Here is a 13,504-nt window from a genome sequence, read left to right on the forward strand (position 1 = left end):
CTCCTGGCTCCACATAACATCAAACGGCAAAAGCTCTCCCAGAGATCTCCAACTCAACGCTAAGACCCAGCTCCACTCAATGATCAGGAAGCTACAGTGCTGGACACCCTACACCAAACAACTAGCAAGACAGGAACACACCCATTAGCAGAGAGGCTGCCTAAAATCATAAGTTCACAGACACCCCACAACACACCAAAGAACGCAGTCCTGCCAACCGGAAAGACAAGATCCAGCCCCATTCACCAGAACACAGGCACCAGTACCCTCCACCAGGAAGCCAACACACCCCACTGAACCAACCTTAGCAACTGGGGGCAGACCCCCAAAACAAAGGGGACTACGAAGCTGCAGCCTGCAAAAAGGAGACCCCAAACACAGTAAGTTATGCAAAATGAGAAGACAGAGAAACACACAGCAGAAGAAGGAGCAAGGTAAAAACCCACCACACCAAACATTGAACAGGAAATAGGAAGTCTACCTGAAGAAGGATTCAGAGTAATCACAGTAAAGATGATCCAAAACCATGGAAATAGCATGGACAAACTACAAGAAACGTTTAACAAGGACCTAAAAGAACTAAAGAGAAAACAAACAATGATGAACAACGATGAATAAAAATTCTCTAGAAGGAATCAATAGCAGAATAACTGAGGCAGAAGAATGGATAAGTGACGTGGAAGATAAAATAGTGGAAAAAACTACTGCAGAGCAGAATAAAGAAAAAGAATGAAAAGAATTGAGGACAGTGTTAGAGACCTCTGGGACAACATTAAATGCACCAACATTTGAATTATAGGGGTCCCAGAAGAAGAAGAGAAAAAGAAAGAGACTCAGAAAATATTTGAAGATATTATAGTTGAAAACTTCCTTAATATGGGAAAGGAAGTAGTCAAACAAGTCCAGGAAGTGCAGAGAGTCCCATACAGGATAAAGCCAAGGAGAAATACGCCAAGACACATATTAATCAAACTGTCAAAAATTAAATACAAAGAAAAAATATTAAAAACAGCAAGGGGAAAACAACAAATAACATACAAGGGAATCTCCATAAGGTTAACAGCTGATCTTTTCACAGAAACTCTGCAAGCCAGAAGGGGGTGGCAGGACATATTTAAAGCGATGAAATGGAAAAACCTACAAGCCAAGATCACTCTACCCAGCAAGGATCTCATTCAGATTCGACAGAGAAATTAAAACCTCTACAGACAAGCAAAAGCTAAGAGAATTCAGCACCACCAACCAGCTTTACAACAAATGTTAAAGGAGCTTCTCTAGCCAGAAAACACAAGAGAACAAAAAGACCTACAATAACAAACCCAAAATAATTTAAAAAGTGGAAATAGGAATATACATATCGATAACTACCTTAAATGTAAATGGATCAAATGCTCCAACCAAAAGACATACACTGGCTGAAGGGATACAAAAACAAGACCTGTATATATGCTGTCTACAAGAGACCCACTTCAGACCTAGGGACACATAAAGACTGAAAATGAGGGGACAGAAATAGATACCCCATGTAAATAGAAATCAAAAGAAAGCTGGAGTAGAAATTCTCATAGATGAAATAGACTTTAAAATCGACTATTACAAAAGACAAAGAAGGACACTACATAATGATCAAGGGATCAATCCAAGAAGAAGATATAACCACTGTAAATATTTATGCACCCAACATAGGAGCACCTCAATACATAAGGCAAATGCTAACAGCAATAAAAGGAGAAATTGACAGTAACACAATCATACTAGGGGACTTTAACACGCCACTTTCACCAATGGACAGATCATTCAAAATGAAAATAAATAAGTAAACAAAGCTTTAAATGATACATTAAATAAGACGGACTTAATTGATATTTATAGGACATTCCATCCAGAAACAACAGAATACATTTTCTTCTCACGTGCTCATGGAACATTCTCCAGGATAGATCATATTTTGGGTCACAAATCAAGCCTTGGTAAATTTAAGAAAATTGAAATCATATCAAGTAACTTTTCTGACCACAACACTATGAGACTAGATATCAATTACAGGAAAAAATCTGTAAAAAATACAAACAAATGGAGGCTAAACAACACACTACTAAATAACCAAGAGATCACTGAAGAAATCAAAGAGGAAATAAAAAAATACCTAGAAACACGTGACAATGAAAACATGACAACCCAAAACCTATGGGATGAAGCAGAAGCAGTTCTAAGAGGGAAGTTTATAGCAATACAATCCTACCTCAAGAAACAAGAAACATCTCAAATAAACAACCTAACCTTACACCTAAAGCAATTAGAGAAAGAAGAACAAATAAACTGCAAAATTAGCAGAAGAAAAGAAATCATAAAGATCAGATCAGAAATAAACGAAAAAGAAAAGAAGGAAATGATAGCAAAGATGAATAAAACTAATAGCTGGTTCTTTGAGACGATAAACAAAATTGATAAACCATTAGCCACACTCATCAAACCGAAAAGGGAGAAGACTCAAATCAATAGAATTAGAAATGAAAAAGAAGAAGTAACAACTGACACAACAAAAATACAAAGGATCATGAGAGATTACTACAAGCAACTATATGCCAATAAAATGGACAACCCAGAAGAAATGGACAAATTCTTACAAAAGTACAACCCTCGGAGACTGAACCAAGAAGAAAGAGAAAATATAAACAGAGCAATCACAAGCACTGAAATTGAAACTGTGATTAAAAATCTTCCAACAAACAAAAACCCAGGACCAGATTGCTTCACAGGCAAATTCTATCAAACATTTAGAGAAGAGTTAACACCTATCCTTCTCAAACTTTTCCAAAATATAGCAGAGGGAGGAACACTCCCAAACGCATTCTAAGAGGCCACCATCACCCTGATACCAAAACCAGACAAAGATGTCACAAAGAAAGAAATCTATAGGTCAATATCACTGATGAACATAGATGCAAAAATCCTCAACAAAATACTAGCAAACAGAATCCAACAGCACATTAAAAGAATCATACACCATAATCAAGTGGGGTTCATCCCAGGAATGCAAGGATTCTTCGATATATGCAAATAAATCAATGTGATAAACCGTATTAACAAATTGAAGGAGAAAAACCATATGATCATCTCAATAGATGCAAAAAAGTTTTTGACAAAATTCAACACCCATTTATGATAGCAAACCTCCAGAAAGTAGGCATAGAGGGAACTTTCCTCAACATAATAAAGGCCATATATGACAAACCCACAGCCAACATCGTCCTGAATGGTGAAAAACTGAAACCATTTCCACTAAGATCAGGAACAAGACAAGGTTGCCCACTCTCATCACTATTATTCAACATAGTTTTGGAAGTTTTAGCCACAGCAATCAGAGAAGAAAAGGAAATAAAAGGAATCCAAATCAGAAAAGAAGAAGTAAAGCTGTCACTGTTTGCAGATGACATGATACTATACAAAGAGAATCCTAAAGATGCTACCAGAAAACTACTAGAGCTAATCAATGAATTTGGTAAAGTAGCAGGATACAAAATTAATGCACAGAAATCTCTTGCATTCCTATACACTAATGATGAAAAATCTGAAAGAGAAATTAAGGAAACACTCCCATTTATCACTGCAACAAAAAGAATAAAATATCTAGGAATAAACCTACCTAAGGAGACAAAAGACCTGTCAAAAAACTATAAGACACTGATGAATGAAACTAAAGATGATACAAACAGAGAGATATACCATGTTCTTGGATTGGAAGAATCAACATTGTGAAAATGACTCTACTACCCAAAGCGATCTACAGATTCAAGGCAATCCCCATGAAACTACCAATGGCATTTTTCACAGAACTACAACAAAAAATTTCACAATTTGTATGGAAACACAAAAGACCCCAAATAGCCAAAGCAATCTTGAGAAAGAAAAACGGAGCTGGAGGAATCAGGCTCCCTGACTTCAGACTATACTACAAAGCTACAGTAATCAAGATAGTATGGTACTGGCACAAAAACAGAAATATATATCTATGGAACAGGATAGAAAGCCCAGAGATAAACCCACCCATATATGGTCACCTTATTTTTGATAAAGGAGGCAAGAATATAGAATAGAGAAAAGACACTCTCTTCAATAAGTGGTGCTGGGAAAACTGGACAGCTACATGTAAAAGAATTAAATTAGAACATTCCCTAGCACCATACACAAAAATAAACTCAAAGTGGATTAAAGGCCTAAATATAAGGCCAGACACTACAAGACTCTTAGAGAAAAACATAGGCAGAACACTCTATGACATAAATCACAGCAAGATCCTTTTTGACTCAGTGCCTAGAGAAATGGAAATAAAAACAAAAATAAACAAATGGGATGTAATGAAACTTAAAAGCTTTTGCACAGCAAAGGCAACCATAAACAAGACCAAAAGACAACCCTCAGCATGGGAGAAAATATTTCCAAATGAAGCAACTGACAAAGCATTATTATCCAAAATTTACAAGCAGCTCATGCAGCTCAATATCAAAAAAACAAACAACTCAATCCAAAAATGGGTCAAAGACCTAAACAGACATTTCTCCAAAGAAGACATACAGATTGCCAACAAACACATGAAAGGATGCTCAACGTCACTAATCATTAGAGAAATGCAAATCAAAACTACAGTGAGCTATCACCTCACACCAGTCAGAATGGCCATCACCAAAAAATCTAGAAACAATAAATGCTGGAGAGGGTGTGGAGAAAAGGGAACACTCTTGCACTGTTGGTGGGAATGTAAACTGATACAGCTACTATGGAGAACAGTATGGAGTTCCTTAAAAATCTAAAAATATAACTACCATATGACCCAGCAATCTCACTACTGGGCATATACCTTGAGAAAACCATAATTCAAAAAGAGTCATGTACTACAATGTTCACTGCAGCTCTATTTACAATAGCCAGAGCATGGAAGCAACCTACATGTCCATCGACAGATGAATGGATAAAGAAGATGTGGCACATATATAAAATGGAATATTACTCAGCCATAAAAAGAAACAAAATTGAGTTATTTGTAGTGAGGTGGGTGAACCCAGAGACTGTCATACAGAGTGAAGTAAGTCAGAAAGAGAAAAACAAATACAAATATACATATATTTGGAATGTAAAAAAAAATAAAATGGTTCTGAAGAATCTAGGGGCAGGACAGGAATAAAGACGCAGAAGTAGAGAATGGACTTGAGGATACGGGGAAGGGGAAGGGTAAGCTGGGACGAGGTGAGAGAGTGGCATGGACATACATACACTACCAAATGTAAAACAGATAGCTAATTGGACACAGCCACATAGCACAGGGAGATCAGCTTGGTGCTTTGTGTCCAGCTAGAGGGGTGGGACAGGGAGAATGGGAGGGAGACCCAAGAGGGAGGAGATATGGGGATATATGTATATGTATAACTGATTCACTTTGCTATACAGCAGGAACTAACACAATACTGTAAAACAATGAGACTCCAATAAAGATGTTAAAAAAAATGAAAGAGAAACTGATGAAATAAGGAAGAGGCAGATGGTAATGGGAACTGGAGCTCTGGTAACTAGTGATAACTCAGAGCATAAAGATGCAGCCTAAGGAGGCAGCGTTCTCCTTTATTTGTTTTATTTGGGAAAGCATTCATTGTAAAACCCACACGTGACCCTGATGTCCCCCAAAGAGTGTCAAGTTTTCAGATTCATTTAGTAAGATTTATTGAAGGTCAATCTCGTCCTGATGCTGTGCTAGGCACACAGAGGTTATGGTGGGAAATCAAACAAGGTCCCTCCCCGCAAGGAACTCACTGCTTTAGTGATGGGGTGTGAGACCAAGTCCCCCTAAAACTGAGTTCCTCTGCTCAGTTTATTATTAACCTCTCTATCCCGAACTTTACTCCCTTTCTTTTCCTGAACTTGTTCCTCTCAAGACTGAGGAGTGTCAAAGAAAAAGGGGGATTCAAACCATACGCACGCCCCTGTGTCCCTATTCTTTGAAGAAAAAGACTTTTGCTTTAGTCTCCCGGGCCTCTCTAGAATCTCAAAAGGCTGGCTCAAGCGATAATGATTAGGAATGTGAAGATGTAGAAACAAAGAATAGCTGTCGGGTCGGGAAAGTGGTACAAATTTCGACTATAAATCCACCACATAGCAGAAACACTGAACTCCCAGTTCCCTGAAAGAGATAGATAAACGCCTGACACACATTCCTAAGTTGTTTTTATAGGAAGCAGACCCCCTCCAGATGAAAACTGCTGACTGCAAGAACACAGACCCTAGACTGGTTAAAACCACAAGGTTGATGATGCCTGAAACTTCACCTTGATGCCAACCCATCCAAGAACTCTGCACGAGCCGATCACACACCCTGCAGCCCCCTCCCTCACACTGCCTTTAAAACTCCTTCCCTGCAAGCCATCTAAGCATTTCGGTCTTTTGAGCATAAGCTGCCCATTCCCTTGCTTGGCACCCTGCAGTAAATGCTGTACTTTCCTTCACCGCAAGCTGGTGTCAGTAGATTGGCTTTACTGCGCACAGGGGAGGGGTCCCACGTTTGATCCAGTAACAGGTGCAGGCAGAGTGTGCACACGGACATTTCTAATTTCAAGGCAATTTGTGATGAATTTAGCATTGATTTATAGCTTGCAATGAGTAAAGAAAAGCCCTATATACCTTTCTATCTCTGCGTCCACCTACTCGAATAGAAATGCAAATCACGATCTCGTACATGTTGACCACTGGATGGCTAGATTAGTTATTAACCTAGCCAGGGTACTGGAATTAATTAACCTTAGCAGTGAACTGCATTTTGACTTTGGTCTAATCAGGCCAATTTTCCACTCTGGAGAACATGATTAATTATCTGGTTCATTCAGGGAAGGAACCCTAACAGAACAAAGCATACAAACACACACCAGAATTTTTACCTTAATTATTAGGATTATAATTCAATTTTTGATAGTGTGCCTTTCCTCTGATAAAATGCACTGTACAATAAAGACAACAGTTTAGATCTATAAGTAGTTAAGGAAAGAGAAGTGGAAAATTCGGGCTACGTTGTCAGGAAAGCTGCGATTTATTTTACTATAATATCAAATGCGTTCTTTCAATTCACTTTATTTCATTGTATTTTGCACCAGTTACCCTTTATGTGAGATGCAAGATAATTTTGTGCTATTAATATCCCATTATATCTAATAGAGAAGAATATTATAAACTCGTCTAAAATACTTCAAAGTTCTGCCATTTATGGAGAATGCATAAACTTATTTTTTATTTTTTTAAAATATTTATTTTATTTTTGGCTGCATCGGGTCTTCGTTGCTGTGCATGGGCTTTCTCTAGTTGTGGCAAGTGGGGGCTACTCTTCACTGCGGTGCGCGGGCTTCTCGTTGCAGGGGCTTTTCTTGTTGTGGAGCACAGGCTCTAGGCACACGGGCTTCAGTAGTTGTGGCATGTGGGCTCAGTAGTTGTGGCTCACAGGCTCCAGAGCACAGGCTCAGTAGTTACGGCGCACTGGCCTAGCTGCTCCGCGGCATGTGCAATCTTCCTGGACCGGGGCTCGAACCTGTGTCCCCTGCGTTGGCAGGCGGATTCTTAACACTGCACCACCAGGGAAGCCCCCATAAATTTTTATTGTATACAGTTAAATAGCACCCTTAGATTTTTTTAAAAAAAACTTCAATGTGAAAACACAATGATGTTACCTAGATGTACACCAACTGAGAGAGATCACAATGAAATATCTTAAAATAAAGGCTAGGTAGGACAAAATGCTAGTTAACATAGCATATATGTTGTTACCAATGACCTATGTCAATATTCAAAGATAAATTCACACAAGTTCCAAGATTTTCAAGACAAAGAGTTAACATATAAACAGATACTGAAGAGGGCAAACAGTCTCTTCCTTTGTATTCAATACGTTCGTACAATCCAGGTTTCAGCTGACTTCACTGCTGTGCTTTTATTGAATTGACTTAGCAAATGAACCTTAAAAGTAAATACTCTCGGAAGCAAAGCCACCACTCTGATATTTCAGTCAGAATTTCTGGTTCTGTGTGGCAAGTAAAAGGGACATTTCCCTGACCTGCCTCTTCATTAAAACAGATTGGCTCATTTACCGGCCAAAAGTGAGGAGGATCAACTCCAATGCGGAGCATCCTCTCTCTGCCAAGGATGTTTGCAGATATTAAACACACAAATAAAGGCTTGGTGTGTCCTTAAAACGAGCATTAATGCAGTTTCCGCAGCAAAGGTAAAACATCGCATCAGTGGCACGGCAGCTTCTCTTCAGGTCAGTGTAGCTTTTCCTCACCAAAAGTGTGAGTAGGAATAGGTTTTGGAAGCAGGAGGGACATTGGGAATTCACTGGAACGTGTCAAGGTTTACACCAATGAAGGAAAGACGAAAAGGAGTAAGCATGGAGCAATTTTAGAACACACTGCTTCCCGCAGATTCGGTACCTCTTATCAACTGATGTTAAATTAGTTGCCCTCTCTTTCTCTTTACTTTTCTTCCTGATTACATTTTATCCATATTCACAAACTATTTAAATAATATTTCGAATGCTTAGGAGAGATGTGCATGGCATACACAAACACATCTCTAGACACATTCATGTTTATCTGGCTAAGCGTTAATAAATATATCATAGCTTAGTACATACAATGAATGAGTCTGTGGCTGTACCTTGCATCTATCATCGTAGGCTTTGGTTTCTGAGAAAAGTACAAGACGCTTAAGCGTAGATAACATCTTTCTGATTCCTCCAAAGGGTTGGGTTAAGGAATTAGACTAATATCGATTTTTTTATATTAATAGACTTTATTGTTAGAACAGTTTAAGGTTCGTAGAAAACTTCAACGGAAACTATAGAAAGTCCCCATATACCCTTCTTACCCTCTACGGCTTCCCCTATTATTAACCTCTTGTATTAGTATGGTCCATCCATTTGTTACAGTTGATGAACCAATACTGACATATTATTATTAATGAAAGCCCATAGTTTGCATTAGGGTTCACTCTTTGAGTTGTACAGTCTATGGGTTTTGACAAATGTCTAATGGCATGCGTCCACCATTACAGTATCACGCAGAATAGTTTCACTGCCCTAAATATTGTCTGTGCTCCGTATTATTCATTCTTCCCTCACTCCCCAGGAATCCCTGTCAACCACTGATCTTTTTTACTGTCTTCACAGTTTTGCCTTTTCGAGAACATCATATACAGTTGACCCTTAGACAACACAGGTTTGAACCGCGTGGGTCCACTTACACACAGATTGTTTTCAATAGTAAATACTACAGTACTACACGATCCACCACTGGCTGAATCCATGGATATGGAACTGCAGATATAGAGGGAGGAACTGCATATATGGAGGACCAACTATGTCATACACAGATTTTTGACTTCATAGAGGGTCAACCCTAACCCCTGCTTTGTTCAAGAGCCAACTATAATTGGAATTATACAGTATGTAGCCTTTTCAGACTGGCTTCTTTGACTTAGTAATATATATTTAGTGTTCCTCCATATCTTAAAAAAATTTTTTTTTTATTTTATTTATTTTTGGCTGTGTTTGGTCTTCACTGCTGCGCGCGGACTTTCTTTAGTTGCGGTGAGAAGGGGCTACTCTTCGTTATGGTGTAAGGGCTCCTCATTGCAGTGGCTTCTCTTGTTGCGGAGCACAGGCTCCAGGTGTGCAGGCTTCAGTAGTTGTGGCACGTGGGCTCAGCAGTTGTGGCTCGCAGGCTCCGGAGCCCATGCTCAGTAGTTGTGGTGCATGGGCTTAGTTGCTCCACAGCATGTGGGAATCTTCCTGGACCAGGGCTCGAACCTGTGTCCCCTGCAATGGCAGGCGGATTCTTAACCACTGTGCCACCAGGGAAGCTCTGTTCCTCCATGTCTTTTCATGGCTCAATAGCTCATATATCTTTAGTACTGAATATTATTGTATTGTCTGGATATACTACCATTTATCCATTCACTACTGAAGGATATATTGATTGTTTCCTAATTTTGGCAATTATTAACAAAGCTGCTGCAAATATCTGTAGCAGGTTTCTGTGTGGACATTAGTTTTCTACTCATTTGGGTAAATACCAAGGAGCACAACGGCTGGATCGTATACTAAAAATGTTTATTTTTATAAAAAACTGCCCAATTGTCTTTCAAAGTGGCTGTACCACTTTGCATTCCCACCAGCAATGGACAATTGTTTATATTGTTCCATATCCTTGCCAGCATTTGGTGTTGTTAGTGTTCTGGATTTGGGGCATTTTAAGACGTAGTGGTAACTGTTGTTTTAATTTGCATTTCCCTAAGGGATGATATAAGAGATGGAGCATCTTTTTTTTTTTTTTTCCGGTACGCGGGCCTCTCACTGCTGTGGCCTCTCCCGTTGCGGAGCACAGGCTCCGGACGCGCAGGCTCAGCGGCCATGGCTCACGGGCCCAGCCGCTCCGCGGCACGTGGGATCTTCCCCGACCGGGGCACGAACCCGTGTCCCCTGCATCGGCAGGCGGACTCAACCACTGCGCCACCAGGGAAGCCCGAGCATCTTATTTTTAAGGTTATTTGCCATCTGCATATCTTCTTTCATGAAGTATCTGTTCAAGTCTTTTCCTCACTTTTTAATCAGAGTGTGTGTGTGTGTGTGTGTGTGTCTGTGTGTGTGTGTGTGTCTGTGTGTGTGTGTGTGTCTGTGTGTGTGTTTTCCTACTGTTGGGTTTTAAGAGCTCTTTGGATATTTTGGATAGCAGTTCTTTAGATATGTCTTTTGCAAATATTTTCTCCCAGTCTGTGGCTTTTCTTCTGTTTCTCTTGTCAGTGTCTTCCACAGAGCAGAAGTTTTTCATTTTAGTAAATCCCAACTTAATTTTTTCTTTCACAGATGGTGCTTTTGGTACTGTATCTAAATATTGACCGTCAAACCCAAGGTCACCTAGCTTATGCTCTTGCTATCTTCTCGAAGTTTGATAGATTTGTGATTTACATTTTTGTCTATGATCCATTTTGATTTCATCTTTGTGAAAAGTGTAATAAAGTCTGTATAAATTATTTTTGTATATGAATGTCCAATTGTTCAGACACCATTTGTGGAAAAGTCAATCCTTTCTCCATTGAATTGCCTTTTCTCCCTTGTAAAACATCAGTTGATTATAAATGTATGAGTCTATTTCTGGACTCTCTATTCCACTGATGTATTATTTCTATTCTCTCACCACTACTGAGCCATCTTACTATAGCTTTATATTAAGTCTTGAAGTCAAGTAGTATTAGTTGTCGGTTCTCTGGGTTTTTGTTTTTGTTTTTTTTTCTTTGAGGCATGTCAGCTGACAGTTTTGTTGCATGGGGTAAGGGGATACATCGCTCACGAGCTCTCGGTGGGGCGGGTCCACTTCCTCTTCACCATCACAGGCTTCTGGCTGCGCAGGATGGCGGCTGGCTCTGCGGATGGTGGCCATGTGCAAATCTGGGCAGTACTTGTTCTTTCGGATCATGTGTCGGTTGCTGCTGAGGGTGGCCTGGGCATTCTCGTGGATGGTGGTCCGCACATAGGAAGTGGCTGGCTTTCCCTGGCCGGATCTCCGCTTCTTGACCACCACGACCCCTTTGCCGTCCGCCGCCATCTCCACGCCCACAGTCTTGCGGTGAATGAGCCCGTTGTAGCGGAAGGAGTTGGGAGCCTTGAGGTTACTGGGTTCGGTGCTGTACGTCTGCTTGTTCCTCTTGATCAAGAAGCTGCAGCAGGTCCTCATGATGATCTACTGCAGATGCACGGACATAGCAGCAGCTCCTCTCCTGGCGGCAGCCAGAGACGGAAAGGCCTCTGGCTTTCTTCTTTTTCTTTATTATTATATTGGCTATTCTTGGCCTTCTGCCTTTCCATATATACTTCAGAATCATTTGGTTGACAGTGCCAAAAAGCTTGCTGGGAATTTTATTCAGATTCTGTTAAATCTGCTGATTAAATTAGGAAGGATTGACACCTTAATCATAGTGACTCTTCCTATCCATGGACGTGGAATATCCACCTATTTAGATCTTCTTTGATTTCTTTCATCAGAGTTTTTAGTTTTCCTCATACAGATCCTGTACGTATTTTTTAGGTTTACATTTAAGTATTTTAATTTTTTGGTGCTAATAATGTAAATGTTACTGTGTTTTTAGTTTCGAATTCCAATGGTTCATTGCTGGTATATAAGAAAAATTGACTTTTGTGTATTAATTTTGTACCCTGTAACCTTCATATAATTGCATATTAGTTCCACTCGTGTTTTTGTCAATTCTTTTTCTACATAGACAATCATGTCATCTGTGAACACACAGCTTTATTTCATCTTCCTCAAGCTGTACAAATTTTATTTCCTTTTTAGTCTTATCGCATTAGCTAGGACTTCCAGTACAGTGTTGAATGGGAGTGGTGATACGGGACATCGTTGCCTTGCTCTTGATCTTAGAGGGAAAAGCTTCTAGTTTCTCACCATTAAGTACAACGTTAGTTGTAGGATGTTTGTAGATGTTCTTTATCAAGTTGAAGAATTTCCCTATATTCCTAGCTTTCTTCGACCTAGGACACCTTCCTTACTTTTCTCCATTGTCTCAGTATATTTCTCGTGTTCTACTTCACAGAGCAAAGAGAAACCATCATACATATTGGAATTCTATCTAGTACCCTCTAACAAACCTACAAATCTATTTAGAGGAGCTCTTATCCCTTCTTTAAAACTTATTTCATTAGTGAGGGAGAAGGTCTTCCTATCTAGGACCAGGGCTACCCTTCCTAAATTGGAGTCTATTTCTTGGAAACCTCAAAATATCAACCAGACCCTATTCTCCCAATATGGTCAATAATTCTCTTACAGCTAGATTCACCTCCATGATAGTTAAACATCATTAATTATCTCCCTTAAAAAATTCTCTCAACTCACAGGGCCGCTCATTTCCCATTCTCCTCATTTACAATGAAAATAATGAAATAAAAATCTCTCTATACCTATGAGACCTTAACCATATTAGATTGTATATTTAATTAAAATATCCCCTCCCCATTGCTACCCCCATTCACATTATCTCTGGCCATGTAACTTCCTTTAGTTAATGAAATTATATGTGAGAGTGATATGTGCCACTTCTAAGAAGAAGCTTTTAGAGTAATTGCATGGTCCTGCCACTTTTTTTTTTTTTTTAACCACTATGAGACCAATAATGTCCCAGATAATGGCTCTCACTTCATTCTGGTTCTGAATGATTCAGGACATCAGAAGGGCTGATGTTAATCCAATCCACAATGGATACTGGCTGAGCACCAAGTCAACCTTTGCAATCATATGCCCATTGAAATTTCAAAGCTGTTCTTTATTGCCTCATACTTTAGCCTACATTGACTTGTACATCACTTCTTGCCTCCATTTTCTCTCCCTCCATTACCCTTGACCCACTTAAGTGTGATTTCAGGACTATCTCATTTAAAGATTGTATTGCAATCTGCAAACACAGA

General features: G+C 39.5%; 1 protein-coding gene and 1 pseudogene across 2 annotated transcripts in view; both read right to left on the reverse strand.

The window, feature by feature from the left end:
• Positions 1-13,504, reverse strand: part of DLGAP1 (DLG associated protein 1) — a gene marked incomplete at both ends in the record, with an annotated part of 968,578 nt that overhangs the window by 605,265 nt on the left and 349,809 nt on the right. The window lies entirely within an intron of this gene.
• LOC307196656 (large ribosomal subunit protein eL28-like) lies at positions 11,375-11,822 on the reverse strand (annotated as a pseudogene). Its single transcript has one exon. The product of its transcript is annotated as a large ribosomal subunit protein eL28-like (transcript).

The sequence above is a fragment of the Stenella coeruleoalba genome, assembly GCF_951394435.1.
Source record: "Stenella coeruleoalba genome assembly, chromosome: 14".
NCBI lineage: Eukaryota > Metazoa > Chordata > Mammalia > Artiodactyla > Delphinidae > Stenella > Stenella coeruleoalba.